This window comes from Portunus trituberculatus, chromosome 37 (genome assembly GCF_017591435.1).
Source record: "Portunus trituberculatus isolate SZX2019 chromosome 37, ASM1759143v1, whole genome shotgun sequence".
Lineage (NCBI taxonomy): Eukaryota > Metazoa > Arthropoda > Malacostraca > Decapoda > Portunidae > Portunus > Portunus trituberculatus.
This window is the reverse complement of record NC_059291.1, coordinates 28,798,728-28,818,727: the sequence shown is the minus strand read 5'-3', so window position 1 is coordinate 28,818,727 and position 20,000 is coordinate 28,798,728. Positions and strand designations below refer to the sequence as shown.

General features: G+C 41.1%; 2 long non-coding RNA genes across 4 annotated transcripts in view; one reads left to right on the top strand and one right to left on the bottom strand.

Moving 5' to 3' along the window:
* Positions 1 to 4,121: 4,121 nt before the first annotated feature.
* The window catches only part of LOC123514103, a 33,491-nt gene continuing 17,612 nt past the window's right edge, over positions 4,122 to 20,000 (top strand). The window contains exons 1-2 of the long non-coding RNA XR_006677520.1: positions 4,122 to 4,246; positions 4,412 to 4,555. This is a non-coding gene — a long non-coding RNA (uncharacterized LOC123514103). The remainder of the gene's footprint in view (positions 4,247 to 4,411; positions 4,556 to 20,000) is intronic.
* LOC123514102 overlaps positions 17,656 to 20,000 on the bottom strand; it is a 31,457-nt gene continuing 29,112 nt past the window's right edge. For all 3 annotated transcript variants that reach the window (XR_006677519.1, XR_006677518.1, XR_006677517.1), the window contains exon 4: positions 17,656 to 19,663. This is a non-coding gene — a long non-coding RNA (uncharacterized LOC123514102). The remainder of the gene's footprint in view (positions 19,664 to 20,000) is intronic.

Genomic DNA, 20,000 nt, shown 5'->3' with positions numbered 1-20,000 from the left:
CTTCTCTCCTCTTCTCTCTCTCTCCTCTCCTCTCCTCTCCTCTCCTCTCTTCTCGCCTCTTCTCACCATTCCTCCCTTTTCCTTTTCTTTTCTTCTCTTTTCCTCCACTTTCTTGGCTATTATTTCTTCTATTACATTTTTCTTACGTTTCTTCTCTCTGAGCTCATTTTCTCCTTTGTTACTACATAATCCCTCTACTTCTTGGTTTTTCCAAAATCCTCATTACTTCTCTTAATTCCTCGTTCCTTATTCTCTTTTTCTTTTTCTTGCCTTCTTTATCCTTTCGCATTTCCTTCACACTATATTCCACACCTTCCGCTCTCCCACTGCACCTTCTTTCTACGGTTTCAATTCCTTTCTCAACCACCCACCGTTACCTCATCCAGACTTGCATCAAACTATGGATTCTCCAAAAGCGTGAATACACAGGCTCCAAGTCTCTTCTTCCACTGGCGAAACTCAAGGGTCGAGAGGAAATACCAGTCAACAGAGCTAACAATCTCCCTCTTTTACAGTAAATATTTTATTTGTCTGTTACTTTAGATACGTCAAAAAGCCACACGCAGCCTCCTTCGTTGACCTCAACTCGCCACGCATGCACACCGTGACGCGAGGGAACGAGTGTCGGGAACTTTTGCCCTTAACTGCACGTCACAGAGTTGGAAAGTGCATGCTAATAGTCGCTCGTCGATAGTATCATTAATCCAGTTTCGTTTAACCGAATTATACCTTTCCTGCCTGTCTTACAAGGCTCCCAAGTGCTGACATGCTGCCCTCCCCCCTCTCTCTCTCAACCCTGGACTGGTATCTCCTCGCGTCCTCCCAATGTCGATATCGAACAAGTGATTCTCTGTACACACTAGATATTTAGGCAAATTACATTGCGTGTCGTTTTGTCAACCGAATCTGTATAGCATTATTACTTTACGGTGTATATGCCATCACGTTCTCTCCTCTTGGATATTAATCGAGGTGTTCATGTTTACGGTGGGACACGCAACCTCCCGCTTGTCACTCGTTATCACCTACCACCTGTTGCCTTCAAGTTGTCTTTCTACCAGGTTTGTCACGTTGCTGTTGACTTTTGTCTGTCACTTTATGGTGTTACAACTTTATAAAGGATCTCCTTTTATCACAACGACGCAGTCTCTCCTAGCGTGAGTGAAGGCAACCTCAAGTCTTACATTACAGGAGTGATTATTAGTCTCATAATAATATAGTCCGGCTGGAGCGATTCATTTAGCTACCTGGCTCTAATGAGGCCGTTCATTTACTCTGATTATGATGGGCGACCTAACCTTAGGATACTTTCGTGGGGGGAAGGGAAGAAATTAAAGGTCAAGTAGTGGAGGCATGCATTGACTGGCGGTTATCTTTTTATGGCCGAGCGAGCACCTTTTGACCGCTCCGTTGCCGCCACTTCCCGTCAGGAAGAATGGGCAGACACATTGTCAGTTCATTCCTTCCTATGCAGACGGGAGATGCTTCGCTCATGCGCTCCGCCGACCCATAACCAAACTGACTTGAGGATGACCTTACCTGTGGTGAGTCATCTTTTTAATATACGTGTTGTCTTTTTCAAAAATGTAAACATCTTCATTTCAGTGACCACTATATTTCTGTTGTTCGCCTTCATATGTCCTAGCCTAGTCTGATCTGCGAGGAGAGAATGAGGAGCAAGGGCGGCGGGCGGTGCTGGAAATTCCGCCGCCGCCAATCCCTGTGCTCGTCGCCTCCCTCTCGGCCGATGAAAAGAACAGCCTATGTGCAGCTTTAGGTTAGATCATTTGTATATTGTTGCTGTGTGAGAGAGGCTGCCCAAGTGTGCCGGTAGATGGAGGTGGAGAGATCGCCGCCAGTCTGCCCAAAGCGGAGCCGAGCAACGTGCATGCAGTTTCACTGAGAAACTGTTCCTCTTCCGCCAGTGTTCCTTTCAACGCCCCGCATGCCGGAAAGCCCTCGCTAAAACAGGGTTCAGTTAGCATGAGGCCTTAAATTGCCATTTATCTTTTTTTTTCACTATAATATTCCCAGTGGACGTTCCATCTCACAGGTACTAGGAGTGCTCTCCCGTTAGTCATGTGTGGCAATCCTTGTCCAGCCTCCCCTGATGCCAGTCAGTCAGTTAAAGAAGTTCTGGATGCGAGACTGGCAGCGTGAAGTTTTCGTCGTCACCTGGGCGGCCTCGGCACCACCTCTGTATTGATCGTGATGTGATACTTGCCTCAGATGCTGTTATACATACATATAAGACTCTCCGTTCTGATTATTGTTCAGTGTTGGTTAGCCGGATTGTACATGTTGGTGTGCGTCTCATTGTTGGCCCACTGATCCAACACACTCATGTTTCAATAAAAGATGAAGTTTGATATGTTGAGGTTTATTGAGTTAAAGATATACTGAAGTCAAGCCTACGGAAGGGGAATCATGTCTTGGTATACGTAGAAGTTATACGTGAAACACGTCAAAATCCTTTGATTGTTATGGACAATATAAGTCACACGCCATCTGCCTACATCCTACGTAAGTTTAGTGCAGGTAGCGTTCAATGAGCCTGTGTCAGCTTTCCATGCACCAATGATCCGACAGCCTGTCGTGGCTCCGTGTTTCTAACTGCCGTCTTTGATGTTCCCGGCCTCCTGGTAGTTCATGAATAAAAGGATATATGTTTCATCTCATAAATGAAAAAAAGACAAATATACACTGATAATTGAGAAAATTACATTCGTTAGAAATTATTTTTCTCAGTAAAAAAATTAGCAGGCGCCATGACGAGGCATGTATTAGCCGGTCAGTGAAGAATGAGAGATGTATAAATCGTTTTATTTATTTATTTTTTTTTTCATGTAAGAGGGAGAACTGTCAAGGGGAAAAAATACATTAGAAAAAAAAGGCCCACAAGAATTGCAGTCTCCATAAAAGATTAGAAAGAGTTAGTCAAAAGAGTGGGACAAATGTCTTGAAACCTCCCTCTTAAAAGACGTTAAGTCGAAGGAAATTGAAAATACAGAAGCAGGTAGGAAGTTCCAGAGTTTACCAGTGAAAGGTATGAATGATTGAGAATACTGGTTAACTCTTGTATTAGAGGTTGGACAGAATAGAGATGAGAGGAAGATGAAAGCCTTGTGCAGCGAGGCCACAGGAGGACGGGAGGCATGCAGTTAGCAAGATCAGAACAGTTAGCATAAAGATAGCGATAAAATATAGAAAGAGATGAAACCTTTCGGCAGTGAGAAAGAGGCTGAAGACAGTCAGTCAGAGGAGGGGAGTTGATGAGACGAAAAGCTTTTGATTTCTGTTCATTTTTTGTTTTTATCTTCTTTACTGAGACAGGCTGTTAATATAAAAATGTGTTGCCAATCTCCACAAAGACTCTCTCTCTCTCTCTCTCTCTCTCTCTCTCTCTCTCAGATGAAGCTTTCAGTAAATGGAATTTCTGGACAGCATATTGGAGAAATCGAGGAAAAGATGCAGGAGATCGTAAGGATGGCAGAAGAGAGGGAAAGGTAAGGGCTCAACGTACAAGATCGGCATCGAGAATTCTATAGACAACGGTGAAGTCCTTGTCCAGTCAACTGTGGCGTTGTCAATTACTGAAATATCTTCGTACCCATTTTCTCATTTCGTCCTTATGTAGCATTCTGAATTTTGCTGTAAGATTAATTTAAGTCAGGTGATGCAATGATAATTATCTTGGCATGTTGCTTCACTACGAATAGGAATCTAATAATGCAATGAGATAAGTGCTTGTCACTGCCAGAGACAAGATTTATCTACTTATAACTTTTTTTTTATATGAAACAGTGAGAAATACTTGGAATAACCTGTAGCTAATAAAATTCTACTGTGAATTCTGAATTTATGCTTTTGAGCAGTAATAAGATCCAGAATGATGAAAAGTAAACAATCGCGCATACCACGGTGAATGAAGCTGCATGAAGCGTCTCGTTACCTGATCGATACCTCTAAGTATTTCGTCATTACGTGGTATTTAGGTTCCTCCTGTGATGCAAGGAAAAATATGAAATAAAAGGACGGAGGTGAAATTCTAATGCAATAATAGTGAATTCGTAACTTGGAGAGCAATTATTTTATGTATTGTTCTTTCATGAAGTTGGTACTGGCAGGTGACAACGTGGCAGTCCTCGCAGAGCAGCGGCTAGCAGACAGCGCGCCGCTCATCTACTCAACTGATTTGCTGTCACTGCCATCAACGACGTGTGACGTAGATACGTGAAACAGTGAGGTAAGGAGGACCGGAGTTGCTCTGTTTTGTAGAAAAAAAAAAAAATTCAAGGTTGTGTACCGGTTCATATGTAGCGTGTTTATTATATAAGTACACGTCTGCCATAGCTTCAAAGCATACTATAGTTTCTATTGATAAAATTGTGATGCTTATGGTCTTCGCTAGGCAACAGACGCTGTTCCATGACTCCGGGAGGAAGAGAGCCATGCCATGGTCGAGCTATTACAGTTTAGCTAAACCGTGAGCCATGCCACCGCCGTTCCCATTCCCAGCAGCTCCTTGTGAACAACGCCGATAATGGGCAGTCAAGTAGGTAATGTTCCGCACAAGGTAAAATGAATCTCGTATTCATTTTACCTTGGTTCCGCAATCCTCATATGTGCGCTCATTGAGATGTTCAGCTTGCCGCGGATATGTTAACTCACGAGTGTTGATTATTTTGCTGTAAATAGTGCTAATGTAATACGTGATCTGGAGGAATTATAGAATGCTTATGACCTTTTCCTCTTGCTGAATCTGACACTATGGCTCTTCCGCGTCCATATACATATTACATCATTATATGATGAGCTACATGCCAGAGTACTTAGGGAGGGTGTAGACAGTATTTCTGAAGCACTTAAGTTAATCTTTGAAAGATCACTTAGGTTTGCTGAGATACCTCAGGACTGGAAGTTAGCTAATGTTACTCCAATATTTAAAAAAGGTAGGAAGGATGATGCGAATAATTATAGACCGATCAGTTTAACTAGTATAGTATGTAAGATACTAGAGAAAATCATTAAGGGTAGTATTTGGGAGCACTTAAATGAGAATAGATTAATTAGAGATACCCAACATGGCTTTAGATCAGGGAGGTCCTGTCTTACAAATTTGCTCGATATCTTAGAATATATTACCAAGGAGTTAGATGATGGAAATAGCATAGATGTTATATATCTAGATTTTAGCAAGGCGTTTGTTTGATAAGGTACCGCATAGGAGGCTAGTGTACAAATTGAGACTACATGGGATAGGGGGTAGGTTAGTTGATTGGATTAGTGAATGGCTTTCTGATAGGAAACAGAGAGTAGTATTAAATGGGGCAATGTCTGAGTGGAAGGAAGTGGTTAGTGGGGTACCCCAAGGATCAGTGCTAGGACCTCTTCTTTTCTTGGTGTACATTAACGATTTAGATATAGGAATTAGTAGCAAAGTATCAAAGTTTGCAGATGATACTAAGATAGCATGTGCAGTACAGGGTGAAAAGGACAATTACAGAATACAACGAGACCTGGACAGGCTGATAGCATGGGCAGACAGGTGGCAGATGGAGTTTAATTCTAAAAGTGTCAGGTTATGCATTTAGGTAAAGACAACACAAACTTTAACTATGAGATGGAGGGATGTTGGCTAGAGGCAGTAGAGGAAGGAAAGGATTTAGGAGTAGTGATAGACAGGACTATGAAATTTTCAAAGCAATGTTTAGAAGCAAGAAATAGGGCAAATAGGATCCTGGGTTTTATAAATAGAAATGTTAGTTATAAAAGTAAGGAAGTGGTGCGTAGCTTATATAATTCCTATGTTAGGCCCCATTTAGAGTATTGCATACAGGCCTGGTCACCCCACTATAGGCAGGATATCAACAGAAGAGCAACTAGGATGATACCAGCATTAAAGCGCCTGGAGTATAGAGATAGATTAAAGGAATTAAACATGTTTTCATTTGAGAGGAGATGTATAAGAGGGGATATGATAGAGTTATTTAAAATGTTCTCAGATACAAACTACATAGATGTGAGATCTTTCTTTACCTTAGAGGAGGGAAATAGGACTAGAAATCATGGCAGGAAGATTAGAAAGCAAGGCTGCAGGTTATATAAGAAAATATTTCTTTAGTCATAGGGTGGTAGACTTCTGGAATGCATTGCCAGAGACGGTTGTAAATAGCACTAGTTTGACAATGTTTAAAAACAGATTAGATAAGCACTTAAATTTATTAGATTTATAATTATGTATAGCACTGCATGATAGTTTTTATAAGAAATTTACTATAGTTAAACAAGACATGATCCCCATGTATGGGGACCACAAATTGTAGAGGATTTTGCTGCAGGACTTAGCCCTGTTAATGGGCCAAATATTTAGAATTAGTATATAATGTATTGTGTACTTGTAAGTGTATCTTTAAGTACTGATGACGAGGTCGCTGTGCGACTGATACAGGATAACCTAGATGGGCCCTGGTGGCCCTTTGTTATCCTATTATTTATGTTATGTTATGTTATGTTATGCAGTAACTTCTGGAAATCAGGATTTATTCTCAAGAGGTTGGCCCTCCAGCAGTGTGAATGTCACCATAAGCAGGTTGGATGGTTATGGGGCAGACCACACCCCAGGCCTTGCTGTGTGTGATAATTGTAATGGGTTAATGTTTACTATTGGTTCCTGCCTCGTAATGATGCTTTTGAAAATTTAAGCATCCAGGCAGAAACATAGTTAGATTAGGTTTATATTATGTTAGGGTGTTAGATTGTTTTGGTTTAGAGAGAAAGAGAGAGAGAGAGAATGTTTAGTGTAAAATAAAAATTGTATACATTACAATAACTGTTCTCAAGACTGCAGACATCAGGAACTTTGGATGATGTATCGTTTTGAGATCGGTGTTTATTTACCAAAATACAGTATTTTATGTAAAAGTTTTTGTTTGATGTATTGGATGACCAACTTTGTTTTTTCTTAAGATTATTCAAGTACCATCTAGTACACACTGAAATATAGGGTAGGTAGGTACACCATATTTTCTTGTACTGTATTTTTGGTTTTGTAATAGAGGTTGTTTTCATTCATAAGTGCAAAAGAAGATAGAGGAATTTTGGAACTTGGAATTAATTATTGTTATTTTCTTTTTTTACTTATTACCATTAATTTGAATTGGATGAATTGCTTCCCAGTCTGAACAACCCAAAAGAACCAATTAAGCTTTTCTATTTTTTTATGCAAGAGGGGAAAGCTGGCCAAGGGCAACAAAAAAAAAAATAAATAAATAGAAAAATAAGCCCACTAAATTACCAGTCCCTTTGTTGGTCTGAAAGAGTTATCCCCAAAAAATGGGTTAATGTCTTGAAACTTCCCTCTTAAGTGAAGTCAAGTCTTAGGAAGTTGGAAAAACAGAAGCAGGTTGGGAGTTCCTTTGTTTACCAGGGAAAGGTATGAAAGATTTAAAGCACTGCAATGCAGTTAGCAAGATCAAAAGAGCAGTTAGTATGAAAATAGCAGTAGAAGATAGCAAGAGATGCAACATTCCAATTGCGGGAAGAGGCTGAAAATGGTCAGTCAGAGGAGAGGAGTTGATAAGATAAAAAGCTTTTGATTCCACCCTATCTAATAAAATTGTGTGAATGGAAGCCTCCCATACTTGTCAAGAGTCCTCCATACCATGATACCCAGGTTCTAGGTGGAGGTGTAATTACCTTACATCAAAGATGCACTAGGGTGGTGATGTGGGCCCTAATATGGGTACCACTATAAATAAAATTGCCTGCACTGCTAATGGGTGGAAGTTGGACAGCGCTTCCCATACTCTTCAAGTATACCTACAGGCACTATAGGACATAACATAACAAAAAATTAATAAGAAATACATAGGCAGATAAGGCATTAATACAGAGTTAGAGTTAGCAGTTCAAGGGTGAGAAAAACTGGCAAAGACTTCTCAGAATGTCCATCCTCATAGAAGTTGTTTTAGATGAGATGTGATGTTTCCAGTTTTTTCAGTTTGGATTATAAGTAAAGGACAGACTGAGGATATTCAGTGTAAAAGAGGGGGACAATTGAGTATCACTGAAGAAGAGAGGATAGTTGTCCGTCCAGAAGCTTATGTCAAGTTGATAGATGGAGGACTTGAGTTTTTGAGACATTAAACACTACTAGTTTTTTTCTGCCCCAAACAAAACCCTGAGGAACACAACTGTTAATAGATTAAGGAGAACAGTGTTTGTTTACCACAGCAGCAATATAATAGTCGAAGAGGAAACTTGAGATAATGTTGCAGAGAGGATAGAAACCATAGGAGGGTAGTTTTGAGAGCAAAGCTTTGTGCCAGACTATATCAAAAGCTTTTGATATGTCCAATACAACAACAAAAGTTTCACCAAAATTTTTTTAAAGAGGATGACTCGGTAAGAAAAGCCAGAAGATCACCAGTAGAGTAGCCTTGATGGAAGCCATACTGGTGATCACAGATGCAGGCTTATTTGGACCATGGCTGATTTGGATCAGGTTCAGACTTTAGTCTTGGCTGTGTTACGTTCACCGGTTAAACGGGTAAGATTGGCATCGGGGAGCCGGTGAACAATAACAATAAAAAAAAACACTGCAGGTTCAACTGGTGAGGAAATGCAAAGGGGCACTTTAAAAGCTATTTAATAACCCAATAATGAAACTGAACATGACATACACATATAGATATAACATGAAACACATGAAAATGACATACACATATACATATAACACATAAATAAACAACAATAAAGAACCCAACTTAATACCTAACAATAATACTAATCCTATATGGAGGCAATGTGGAAAAAAACGGACGAGGGGAAGTGATACTTATGAGGTGTCGCAGTGGTGAAGTGCTGGGTGATGGTTGATCCCACGGTAGTCCAAGAGGCGTTGTGTTCACTGGTTGAGGCCTTGACCTCGACTGCCTTCCAGAAAGCCGAGAGCTTGCTTAACACTTCTGCTTGAGTCGAATGGGGCCGCGTGAATCCAACTTCGGGACAGTAGCGGGCTTCATGAGACGGTGACGTGGAGGGTTCATGAGACGGTGGCGTGGAAGGTTCATGAGACGGTGACGTGGAAGGGAGGTGGAGAGGTGGCGAACGAGGTAACAAGCGGAGGAGGTGATGGTAGTGGAGTATGTTACGGGCGGGCGTAACATTTCCTCCCCCCTAAGACCTCCGTAATGGGCTCATGAAGGAGGTGAGACGGGAGATCTTGATAAGGCGTCGGCGATGATGTTGTCCACCCCTTGATATGGTGGACTTCAAGTTGAAGGGTTGAGTTAACAAGGCCCACCTAAGAATGCGTTGGTTTCGGTTCTTCATGGCGTGAAGGAAGGCCAGAGGGTTGTGATCGGTGAAGACCTTCGTAGTTTGAGGACCAGGATGAAGGTAGCACTCAAAACGTTGGAGCGCCAGGACGAGTGCCAGAGCCTCCTTCTCGATGGTGGAGTAGTTGAGTTGGTGTTTCTTCAGCTTGGTGGAGTGATAGGCGATGGGATGGAGGATGCCGCTTGTGGGGTCCGCTTGTAGGAGGACAGCACCCACTCCAACTCCACTCGCGTCCACTTGTAGATGGAAGGGGCGGGAGTGATCTGGCGTCCAGACCACTGGCTCCGAGGAGAGGAACGCCTTGAGATGTTGGAAGGCTTGGTCACAGGTCGGGGTCCAGTGGAAGGGGACGGAAGTGCTGATAAGGTCCGTCAGGGGCGGCCAGGGTGGAGAAGTTCCTACAGAATCGTCTGTAGAAACCAGCCATCCCCAAGAACCTCATGAGAGCTTTCCTGGTGGTAGGGACAGGAAGCCAAGGATGGCCTCCACGTTGGCTCTCTTGGGGCGAACCTTGCCGTTCCCCACCACATGTCCCAGGTAGACCACCGTAGACTTCCCGAAGGTGGACTTGGCCAGGTTGATTGTAAGACCGGCTTCCTGCAACCGACCCATCAGCCTCCGGAGACGGGTCAGATGTGTCACCCAGTCGTCCGAAGTCACCACCAGGTCGTCCAGATAGGCAGATGTTCCCTCCAAGTCCTGGGTGATGTAATTTATAGCCCTCTGGAAGGTGGCGGGAGCATTAGACAAGCCGAAGGGCATCACTGTGTATTGGTATAGTCCGAAGGGGGTGATGAAGGCGGATATTATTCGGGCCTCGTCCGAGAGGGGAATCTGGTAGTAACCTTTAAGTAAATCTATAGTGGTTACAAATTTGGCTACTCCTATACTATCTATAAGGTCCTCTATCAAGGGCAATGGGTAGGAGTCTGGCACCGTCACTTTATTTAATTTCCTGTAGTCGGTGCAAAATCGACTACTACCATCTGGCTTAGATGTTAACAGGCAGGAGAAGCCCAGGGGATATACTAGGTTCTGCAAGGTGATGACAGAGCAGATAGTCTACCTCTTTTTTCATCAAGTCTCTTTTAATGGGTGAAATGCGATAGGCTGGTTGTCTTATAGGCTTGATGTCATTAGATATTAATGTTATATCATGTTGGATAGTAGTACAAAGTCCTGGAAGGTCACCTGTGATTTCTGAAAAGTCTAGCAATAACTTTTTAAGATCAGACTGTTGTGAAGGTGTTAAGGAAAGAAAAACCTCATCAAGGTTGGACATGATTTGGCTGTTTGAGGGGCGTCCTTTAGGTGACGAGAAGAGGAATTCGATGTCGGACTCTTCCTCGGGGGGCACAGGACCAGACTCCTTCCCTACCAGACATACAGGTACAGTGCGAGACAAGTCGTCCTCTGGTTCTCTGGAGTGGTAAGGTTTCATTAGATTAATATGAACTAGTTGGGAATCCTTACGACGGTCAGGAGTGTGGACCACATAGTTTAATGGACTTAGTTTTTGAGCCACAACATAAGGTCCCATGAACTTACTGTGAAGAGCATTGCCTGGAGTGGGGAGAAAAGTAAAACCTTGTCTCCTGGTTTGAAACTTCTCATGACAGATTTGGGAAGAGAATTTTGTTGCATTTTAGTTTGAGATTTGAGGAAGTTTGATTTAGCAAAAGATCTGACTTCACTGATTTTATTCTTAAGGTTACTGATGTAGTCAGACACACTGGGGCTTGAAGGAGTATTTTGAGTAAACCATTGATCCTTTAATATTTTGAGAGGCCCCCTGATCTGTCTACCATAGAGTAATTCAAAAGGGAGTAACCTAAAGAATCTTGAGGAGATTCTCTTAAAGCGAAGAGAAGGAAAGAGATACTTTCATCCCAGTCTCCTTGATGCTCCAAGCAATACTTCTTCATCATGGATTTTAATGTTTGGTGAAACCGCTCCAGACAGCCTTGGGATTGGGGTGGTAAGCCGAGGAGGTTACATGGTCGATGTTTAGCTCATTCACTATCTGTTGGAAAAAATTGCTAGTGAAATTGCTACCCTTGTCAGACTGAATTTGTTTTGGAATTCCTACCGAGGTGAAAAAATGTATTAGATGTTTTACAATGGTCTTTGATGTGATGTTCTTAAGAGGGAATGCTTCAGGGTACCTGGTAGTGGGATCCATGAGGGTTAACAAATACTGATTCCCTCGTTTGGTTTTGGGTAAGGGCCCTACGCAGTCTAGAACGATCTTTTCGAAGGGCTCCGTCTGAACTGGAATAGGCGTCAGAGGAGCTGGCACAAGGCGTTCGTTAGGCTTACCCACAATTTGACATATGTGACATGTTTTTACATAGTGTGACACATCCTTTTTCATTCCTGGCCAAAAAAATGTTGAAGAGCCTTCTTGTAGGTTTTTGGATGCCTAGATGACCTGACAATCCATCATGAGCTAGTTCTATAATGGCTGGTCTTACAGACAAGGGATGACAACTTGATGTGTTTCTGACCAGGTGTCTAGTTGTTTCAGTTCAGGAGGTCTGTAGGCACGCATCAGGACTCCTTCCTGATAATAAAAACAAGGCAATTTAGACATATCCTTTGTCTCACTGGCAACATGTCTGATCTTAGCCAAAGTGAGATCCTGTTCCTGAGCATTAATCAAATTCTCCTTTGAAATGATGTTATTGTACAAGTTGTCAGTAGAGGCAATCATTGGTGGAGGAGGTGGTGAAAGGGCAGGGGACTTGGACTGAGACCTGGTGACTGCACACACTGGGAAGAAGTGAGGGGATGTTTCGTCCAGGGTCTTAGTGGGACTTTCTGTTAAGGGAGAATCAAGAACAATTAAGTTTGGAACAGCCAAGTTACCCGCAAGATCATTACCCAGTACAAGATGTACCCCCGGTACTGGCAGTTCACCAGGTTTAATGGCTACCACAACCTCTCCTGAAATGAAAGGGCACTGTAAGCTAATATTAGCCAAGGGATAGGAGAGCTGTGATTCGAGACCTGTAAGGATCACCTTCTCCCAGTGAAAGCCTGTTTGATGTTAGGGATGACATCTTCCCTTAAGATGGATTGGGCAGCACCTGTATCACGCAGAACCTTGACATTTATTGCCTTGTCTTTACCATCAGTCAGGGACACTTTACCTTGATACATGTACGAGTCATAAAGTTCTAGAGGAGAGTTGACAGGGTTAGCTAGGGCCACTGGTTTCTTGTTCTCAAATGTGTTAGGTTTAGGGGCCACAAAAGAAAGTTGACGTTGAGAGGCCTTGCAATTTGGGTGTCTACATTTCTGGATCGTGTGACCTGGTTTCTTACAGTATGTACACCAGGGGAATTATATGCATTTGGCGAGAATCCGGTCGGCTTACCACCGCGCCCCCAAAACCTTCCCCAAAGGAGGACCTAACATTAGATAGTGAACCACGACCTCTACTACCCAGGGATCCCATCAACAAAGCAAACGCATCAGCCACTTTAGCGGCAGACATAAGATCACTCTCTCCCGTTCTTCCACATGCCTCAGAATATTAAAGGGTAACTTGTTCTTCCATTCTTCCAGGACCATTAGATTGAGCAACTCCGAAAAGGTGGTAATGTTAAGGGCGGCTAACCATTTCTTAAATTGTCTTAGTTTCTCACTAGCAAATTCAACATAGGTGTGAGAGTCTGGTTTCACATACTTTCGGAACTGTTGTCTGTATCCATCAGAAGTGATAGAGTAGGCGTCTAGAATGTTACCTTTGATCTCTTCATATTCTACCTCATCACTAAGGCCGTTGTATACCCTATAAGCTTTTCCTACTAGCTTAGGGACAAGGAGAGACACCCACTGATCCTTGGGCCATTTATTCCTATTAGCAATGCTCTCAAAAGCGCGAAATGACCCGTCAACATCAGATTCATCAAAAGGGGGAACTAGCGGAGCAGCTGTAGCAGGATTAAAGCTTGCTAACTTTTTCTTTATATCTATTTCTTCCCCTCTAAACTTAGCGTCATTTCGTAGGGTTAACTCCTGAATTTCTAACTCTTTCTCCTGCCTTTTAAGTTGTAACTGAAATTCTCTCTCTTCCTTTTCTGCCTGTAGTTGCATTTGTCTTTCCTGTAATTCTCTCTCTTCTTTCTGCCTGTAGTTGCATTTCTTTCGCTTCTTCTTTCTGCCTGTAGTTGCATTTCTTTCGCTTCTTTTTCTGCCTGTAGTTGCATTTGTTTTTCATGCATCCGGTATTCTAGTCTAAGCTTCTCAATTTCCCACTGACTTATCCTACTCTTATCCTGTTCTTCCTGGGGACTGTGTATTATAGTCCTCGTAGAGGCTGACATGGGAGTTAACTCTTCTATGGCATTTCCTAGCAACTGACCTTCTTGCACTAGATGTTCAACAACTACATTCTTAATGACCTCTTTAGTCATCTGAGACGTGATGGGAACATCAAAATGTTTAGCGATGGCTTTCCATTGGTCCTTCTTTATATTAGCATCTTTAAGTTGTTCCAGAGAAGGGTCAGCACAAAAATCTTCAACGTTAAACTGAGCGGAAGCCATATTAAATAGATGTTAAACAAACAACAGCAAAAAAAATGATAAGCGAATTACTTAAGTGAGGAACTTGGCAGAGTGATAATAAAGGCAACCTTGGAAATTACCTAGATTATACTTAAGTAAACACTTATGAGTACAATCACTAATGAGGGGTAAACTAGAGAATTACGGCATTAAGAGGGATCCGGATTAGTCTAGTTACGAGACTTGAGAATGAGGAGCGAATTGTACTGAGACTTGTTATTGATAGAGAGGCGGATTAGTGTGAGAGACTAGTTAAAATGGCCGATTCTAACTAGCGAGAAAAATGATCCGCGAAGTGAGGGGATTGAGGGTTCGCATGAACATATGATGATCCCAACACTTGGATAACACTTATTACACACCTGCCTATGTGCAAAAATAGAGATAAGTGCTATCGGTGAACACGCCTTTCTACCTGGTTTCCTGCTCTACCACTGCTATGCGATACCAATGAAAGTCACGAAGCACTTTTAACCCAAAAGGAGCCACTTGATCGCACAAAGGTAAATTTAAACCACACGCAGAGTAAGTCACAGAAAAAACACATCAAAGTCACAACACCACAGAAACACAAAAAAAATAATGTAATCACAGAAAAAAGTCACTGGAAAAATGGAACACTGAACAAGGGTTATAATGGTCCTGTCACGGTCGCCAATTGTTACGTTCACCGGTTAAACGGGTAAGATTGGCATCGGGGAGCCGGTGAACAATAACAATAAAAAAAAAAACACTGCAGGTTCAACTGGTGAGGAAATGCAAAGGGGCACTTAAAAAGCTATTTAATAACCCAATAATGAAACTGACATACACATATAGATATAACATGAAACACATGAAACTGACATACACATATACATATAACACATAAATAAATACAACAATAAAGAACCCAACTTAATACCTAACAATAATACTAATCCTATATGGAGGCAATGTGGAAAAAACGGACGAGGGGAAGTGATACTTATGAGGTGTCGCAGTGGTGAAGTGCTGGGTGATGGTTGATCCCACGGTAGTCCAAGAGGCGTTGTGTTCACTGGTTGAGGCCTTGACCTCGACTTGACTTCCAGAAAGCCAAGATCTGGCTTAACACTTCCGCTTGAGTCGAATGGGGCCGCGTGAATCCAACTTCGGGACAGTAGCGGGCTTCATGAGACGGTGACGTGGAGGGTTCATGAGACGGTGGCGTGGAAGGTTCATGAGACGGTGACGTGGAAGGGGAGGTGGAGAGATGGCGAACGAGGTAGCAAGCGGAGGAGGTGATGGTAGTGGAGTATGTTACGGGCGGGCCGTAATAGCAAGTTGAAGAACAGATTTGACATGAATCCAAGCAGAAATATAAAGTGCAATAGATTCAGGTGATGGAAGGCTCAAGTATCAAGTACCCTTTGTGGGCAACCTCTCTGTCATGTATATAGCACAAGAACAGGCAGTGTTGAATCAAGGTTTGGAAGGTTTAGGTTGAGAAAAAGAGTGAGGAATGTATGCCACCATGCCAGACACTATCACTTCTGTCATGTGTTCAGCACACAGAGATGGGTCTTTGGCATAGAAACAGTAATCATTCTAAGAAAAATCAGCATAATACCTCTCAGGTTCTCCCAACTGGTAACTAGAGCTAGGCAAAATGCTAGAGACACCTCCTCTTTGGGGATCCTGAGGAGGGATTGGAATAAAAGAATCAGATACAGGTACAAAATTGTGATTGGAGGAGCCAAATAGAGAAGATAGGGTAACAGCAGAAGTAGAAGGATTAGAGATAGGAAAAGAAAAAAAATGTTGGGCATATCTCCAAGATGGGCAGGAATACCAGTAGGGTGTTGTACCAGTTGCTTGAGGTCATGAAGGATAGCAAATTTGAAGGCTAGTTCACCAGGATGGTCAATGAAGGGAGAGGAAAGCCAAAGCTGGTGGTGAACATTGAAATCTCCAGGGATGGAGATCTCTGTGAAGGGATAAAGAAACCAAATGTGCTCCACTTTTGAAGTTGAACTGCTAAAGAATTTCTCATAATCAGAGAAGTTAGGGAGAAGTAGACAGCACAGATAAATTTAGTAAGAGTGACTTTTGAGCTGAAGCCAGATGGTGGAAAACTGAAAATTCAAGAGCATGAGCATGAGAACAAGTCAGATAGTTGTGCACATAGAGACAATATCCCACTTTGGAACGAAAATAAGAATAGAGAAAGTAGGAGGGAGTAGAAAAGGGGCTACTGTCAGTTGCCTCAGAGAGCTGTGTGTCAGTGAGGAAAAGATGAGGTTTATTAGAGGAAAGGTGGTGTTCTACTGATTGAAAATTAAGTCTAAGACTGCAAATGTTGCTTAAGTTAATGAAGAAAAGTTAGGGAGGTGTCAAGACATTTATGGTTGATAACGAGAGCAGTCCAACCTGGGGGCATTATGGTTCCTTCCCGTTTGAATCATGATATACTACTGGAGTTTTTTATAGAAAGACACCAGTAGATTTGCTCCTGGAAGCCTTGATCAATCATAGAATATTTCACAGTTTTATTGAGGGACAGTTGACTGATTATGCATCATTGATGTAACAAGTTAATAAAGTTACATATACTAAGGTGAACGAACAGCTGTACGAGTAACTCTTAATGTACTGTATTTATATTTCGTGTCTTATGTATATAATTCTGCAGTCAAACAAACCTAGTAGAGTTTTCACACTGGCAATTAAAAAAATAATAAATAATTGTAATAATAAAGTGAAAGAAATTATAAAAAAATTATGAAATGAAAAAATAACATTTGTGAAATCACACTTCCAGTATTTTGATGAATGGTGTAGCTATAAGACAGGCATATAAATTATTGTAAGCCATCTCAAAACCACTTAGATTAGAGTCTGCCTGGCTTAGCTAATCATACAGAGTTATGTTTGTTTTAATATTTGCAGATGACAGATCCCAATGGTGATAAGCTGTAGCCTTGTACAAGAAATTGTTGTGGATAAAAGTATGTGACCTGTATTTGGTTTGGTACATAAGGTAAGGCAGGTAGTCTAAAAATCTATTTTTTGTTGTACTACTTAGATCAATGATCACCAAACTCTTCCTTAGTGAGTACCACTTGGAGGTCCTGTACAGTCCCGATGTCCCATCTGGTTTCAGAAGAACTTGATTCCAGCAAATATCAATTTATTTACAAGTAGAGCACACAAACGAATGAGGGATGCATCTGTTTTTTTTCCACCATTTGATCAGTGTCAGATTATCTTTGTGTAAACTTGTAAAGCAATGATAATTTTTCTGAGAAATGAATTTAATTTAATTAAAAATTGCATATGATCTCGAAAGTGCTCATGTACCACCTGGAAGGTCTTCGTGTACTAGTAGTAGTATATGTACCATAGGTTGGGGACTGCTGACTTAGATGAATTAGTATAAATGAATAATTTTACTAAACTGAAAGAAAGGTAGGAACACATCTCATACATTTCTTAAAGAATTTATCATAATTATTAAGATTCTCCATATTACAGAAAAGTGACAGGGTGAGGAACAGATTTCACTTGAAAGTGTTGGTAGGTTCATAAGATTCAGAGCTCTGCAAGTCTAGTTATTATTGATGATTAAACAGAGTAAGAGAGGCGGGACATTGGTAGCTAAAAGTTGTAGACCATTAGACCATTTCATATAATTTTATTTGGGGCTGATTCTTAAGCTTGGTGACATTATAGAATCATAAGTGACAGCTCAGACTATGGGTAGATAGAAAAAGGCAGATGAGTGAGTACTGTTTCTTGGACTTTTATTCAAGATCCACATTTGATCATTGTAAAATATATGAACATGGTTGATAAATATATAAATCTTAGCTCTTATTGATAATAGTATCAACATGTAGGAATTAAAAAAGAAAAAAAGAGTAACACAACAAACATTGTGTGTGTGTTTTATATTACAGTGTACCCTTGGACCTTGTACAATTCAGACTCCAACCCCCCCCTGCCCCCCCAAAAAAAAAAAAAATCAATTAATTATTTCATCGGTCAACCAAAAACTGGATCTCGACTGGCTGATAGAGGTTGTCTCTGTTTATTTAGGTAACAATCTGAGGTCTTGCAATGGATTAACATTTAGTAGATTATTTCCTATGGAGAAAACAGTTTCAGATCTTGATCAGTTCGGTCCTGGAACATAGTGTGTTTGAGGATCGAGGGTCCACTCTATATCAACCAGTTTTCACAAATAATATAAATACAGTGGACCCTAGAACTTGCAACAAAAATTTAAATAATTTTTTCCCTCAGTGTTGGAAAAAATTTTGAACATCTGAAGGCCACTGAATCTAGCTGAATCCGGGTAAAGCCAGCACCATTAACGGAGGTTAGCTTCAGGTACCGCTTCATTTTGTTTTGATTCTGTGTTGCAGCCTTGTTCTTTTCCCAGCTGAGGTGAGGACATTTGACCAGTCACTTAACCAGATAGGATGGTTGAGTAATATTTCATATAAGTACACTAATCTTATAAGTAACAAAGTAACAAGGCACCATCAGCAGTGTCACGGTAATCTACTCTTTTACGACTGAACTGGAGAATCTCTGAGTTGTGATCAGTGTGTTGAGGTGAGATAGGGACACTGAAGGAATTATTACTCATCTGGTTCAGCTTCATACCTCTATCTCAACAGAATCTTTTGCAGTAGTGTAGTGAGGCTTGTTATGAGTCAGGTGATGTATAATAATAATATAGTTGTGATGGTAAAGATGGTCAGAAAAAAGTTTGTGTAGATCATAGCAGTATGTTGATAGAGATGCAGGGTGGAGAAGTGTGTGGGCTGGGGTGAGGGTTGGGGAGGAGAGATAAGGAAGTGATGTGTGTGGGGGACTTCAAGGTCAAAGTTGTCAGCCACAGCTGTGTTTGTTTCTCATTGTCTTGGTTTCTGATATTAATTCTTGTCAATTTATGCCTGTAAGACACAAGCCTTGATAATAGCATTGAATGTGATAGATGGTTTTTATTAGCACATGTCAGGCAATGATGCAACAGCACAAGACATTTAAAAATGGATTCCCAGGGGGGAATTTAAATACAAAAAAAAAAAAAATCACATGATATATGATCTCAAGGACTAGGTGAGTGAAAAAAATTCGGAAGCTAAATTTCTTAAATATTCATTAACATACCAGAACTTCTTATTGGAAGGGAAGTACTCCCGTGCCCTCTCACACCATCATCTATGTGTGCCATGAAGTTAGATAATATTAATTTTACATGTTCAATTTTTATTTATTTGGATAAAAATTTGGTGTCTTGGAATGGAAATTTTTTAACATTGTTTCCTATGAGAAAAACAGCTTTTGGATTTGGAACATTTCAGACATGGAACAGCCTTCTGGAATGAATTATAAGTCCGAGGATCCATTGTATTTGTTATATTCATGAGATGCACAGAGATAAGAGCAACAGGTAAAAAAAAGAACTGGATAGGATAGAAGGTAAGTGTGATTGACCAGGAGTTAATGACATGGGACAGTTGAACGTGAGGAGATGGCATGGGACAGGTGAAAAACACTGCCTTCGGGACAGTTGAACGTGAAGAGATGGCATGGGACAGGTGAAAAACTGCCTGTGGATATGTTCAGCTTGGATCTGGCTAACTTGTGACCACTGTGCTTTCTTCTGGCTTTCTTCTGGCAGTTTTCATTCAGCCTTCTGAAGATAGTGAGGATATTTTGAGATTGGTAGGTCCTCCATATGTAGAAGAGAGCAGCTTTTTGGATGTTTGATGCTGTGGATAATAGGTATGCATAAGAATTAATGAATGTATGGAGAATTCTAAACTGAGTGAGAAATGTGGAACTGTCAAAAAAGTTTAAGGATTAAGCAGAGCAGAATATGTTGTGACTGTTTGGATGTTGAATGAGAAGAGCCTCTACAACTAAAATTCGAGAGAATGTATTATGAAAGAACATAAAGGACTGTTTGTTTGCCTAAGCTAAGAGTATTTGGTGACACACATTGTTAAAAGTGACATACAAATTAGGTTAACTGAAAACTAGTTCATTATATTAAGTGGTAAAGCTCACATTTCCTATTTTTAGTATAGAGATACCGACCAATGATAT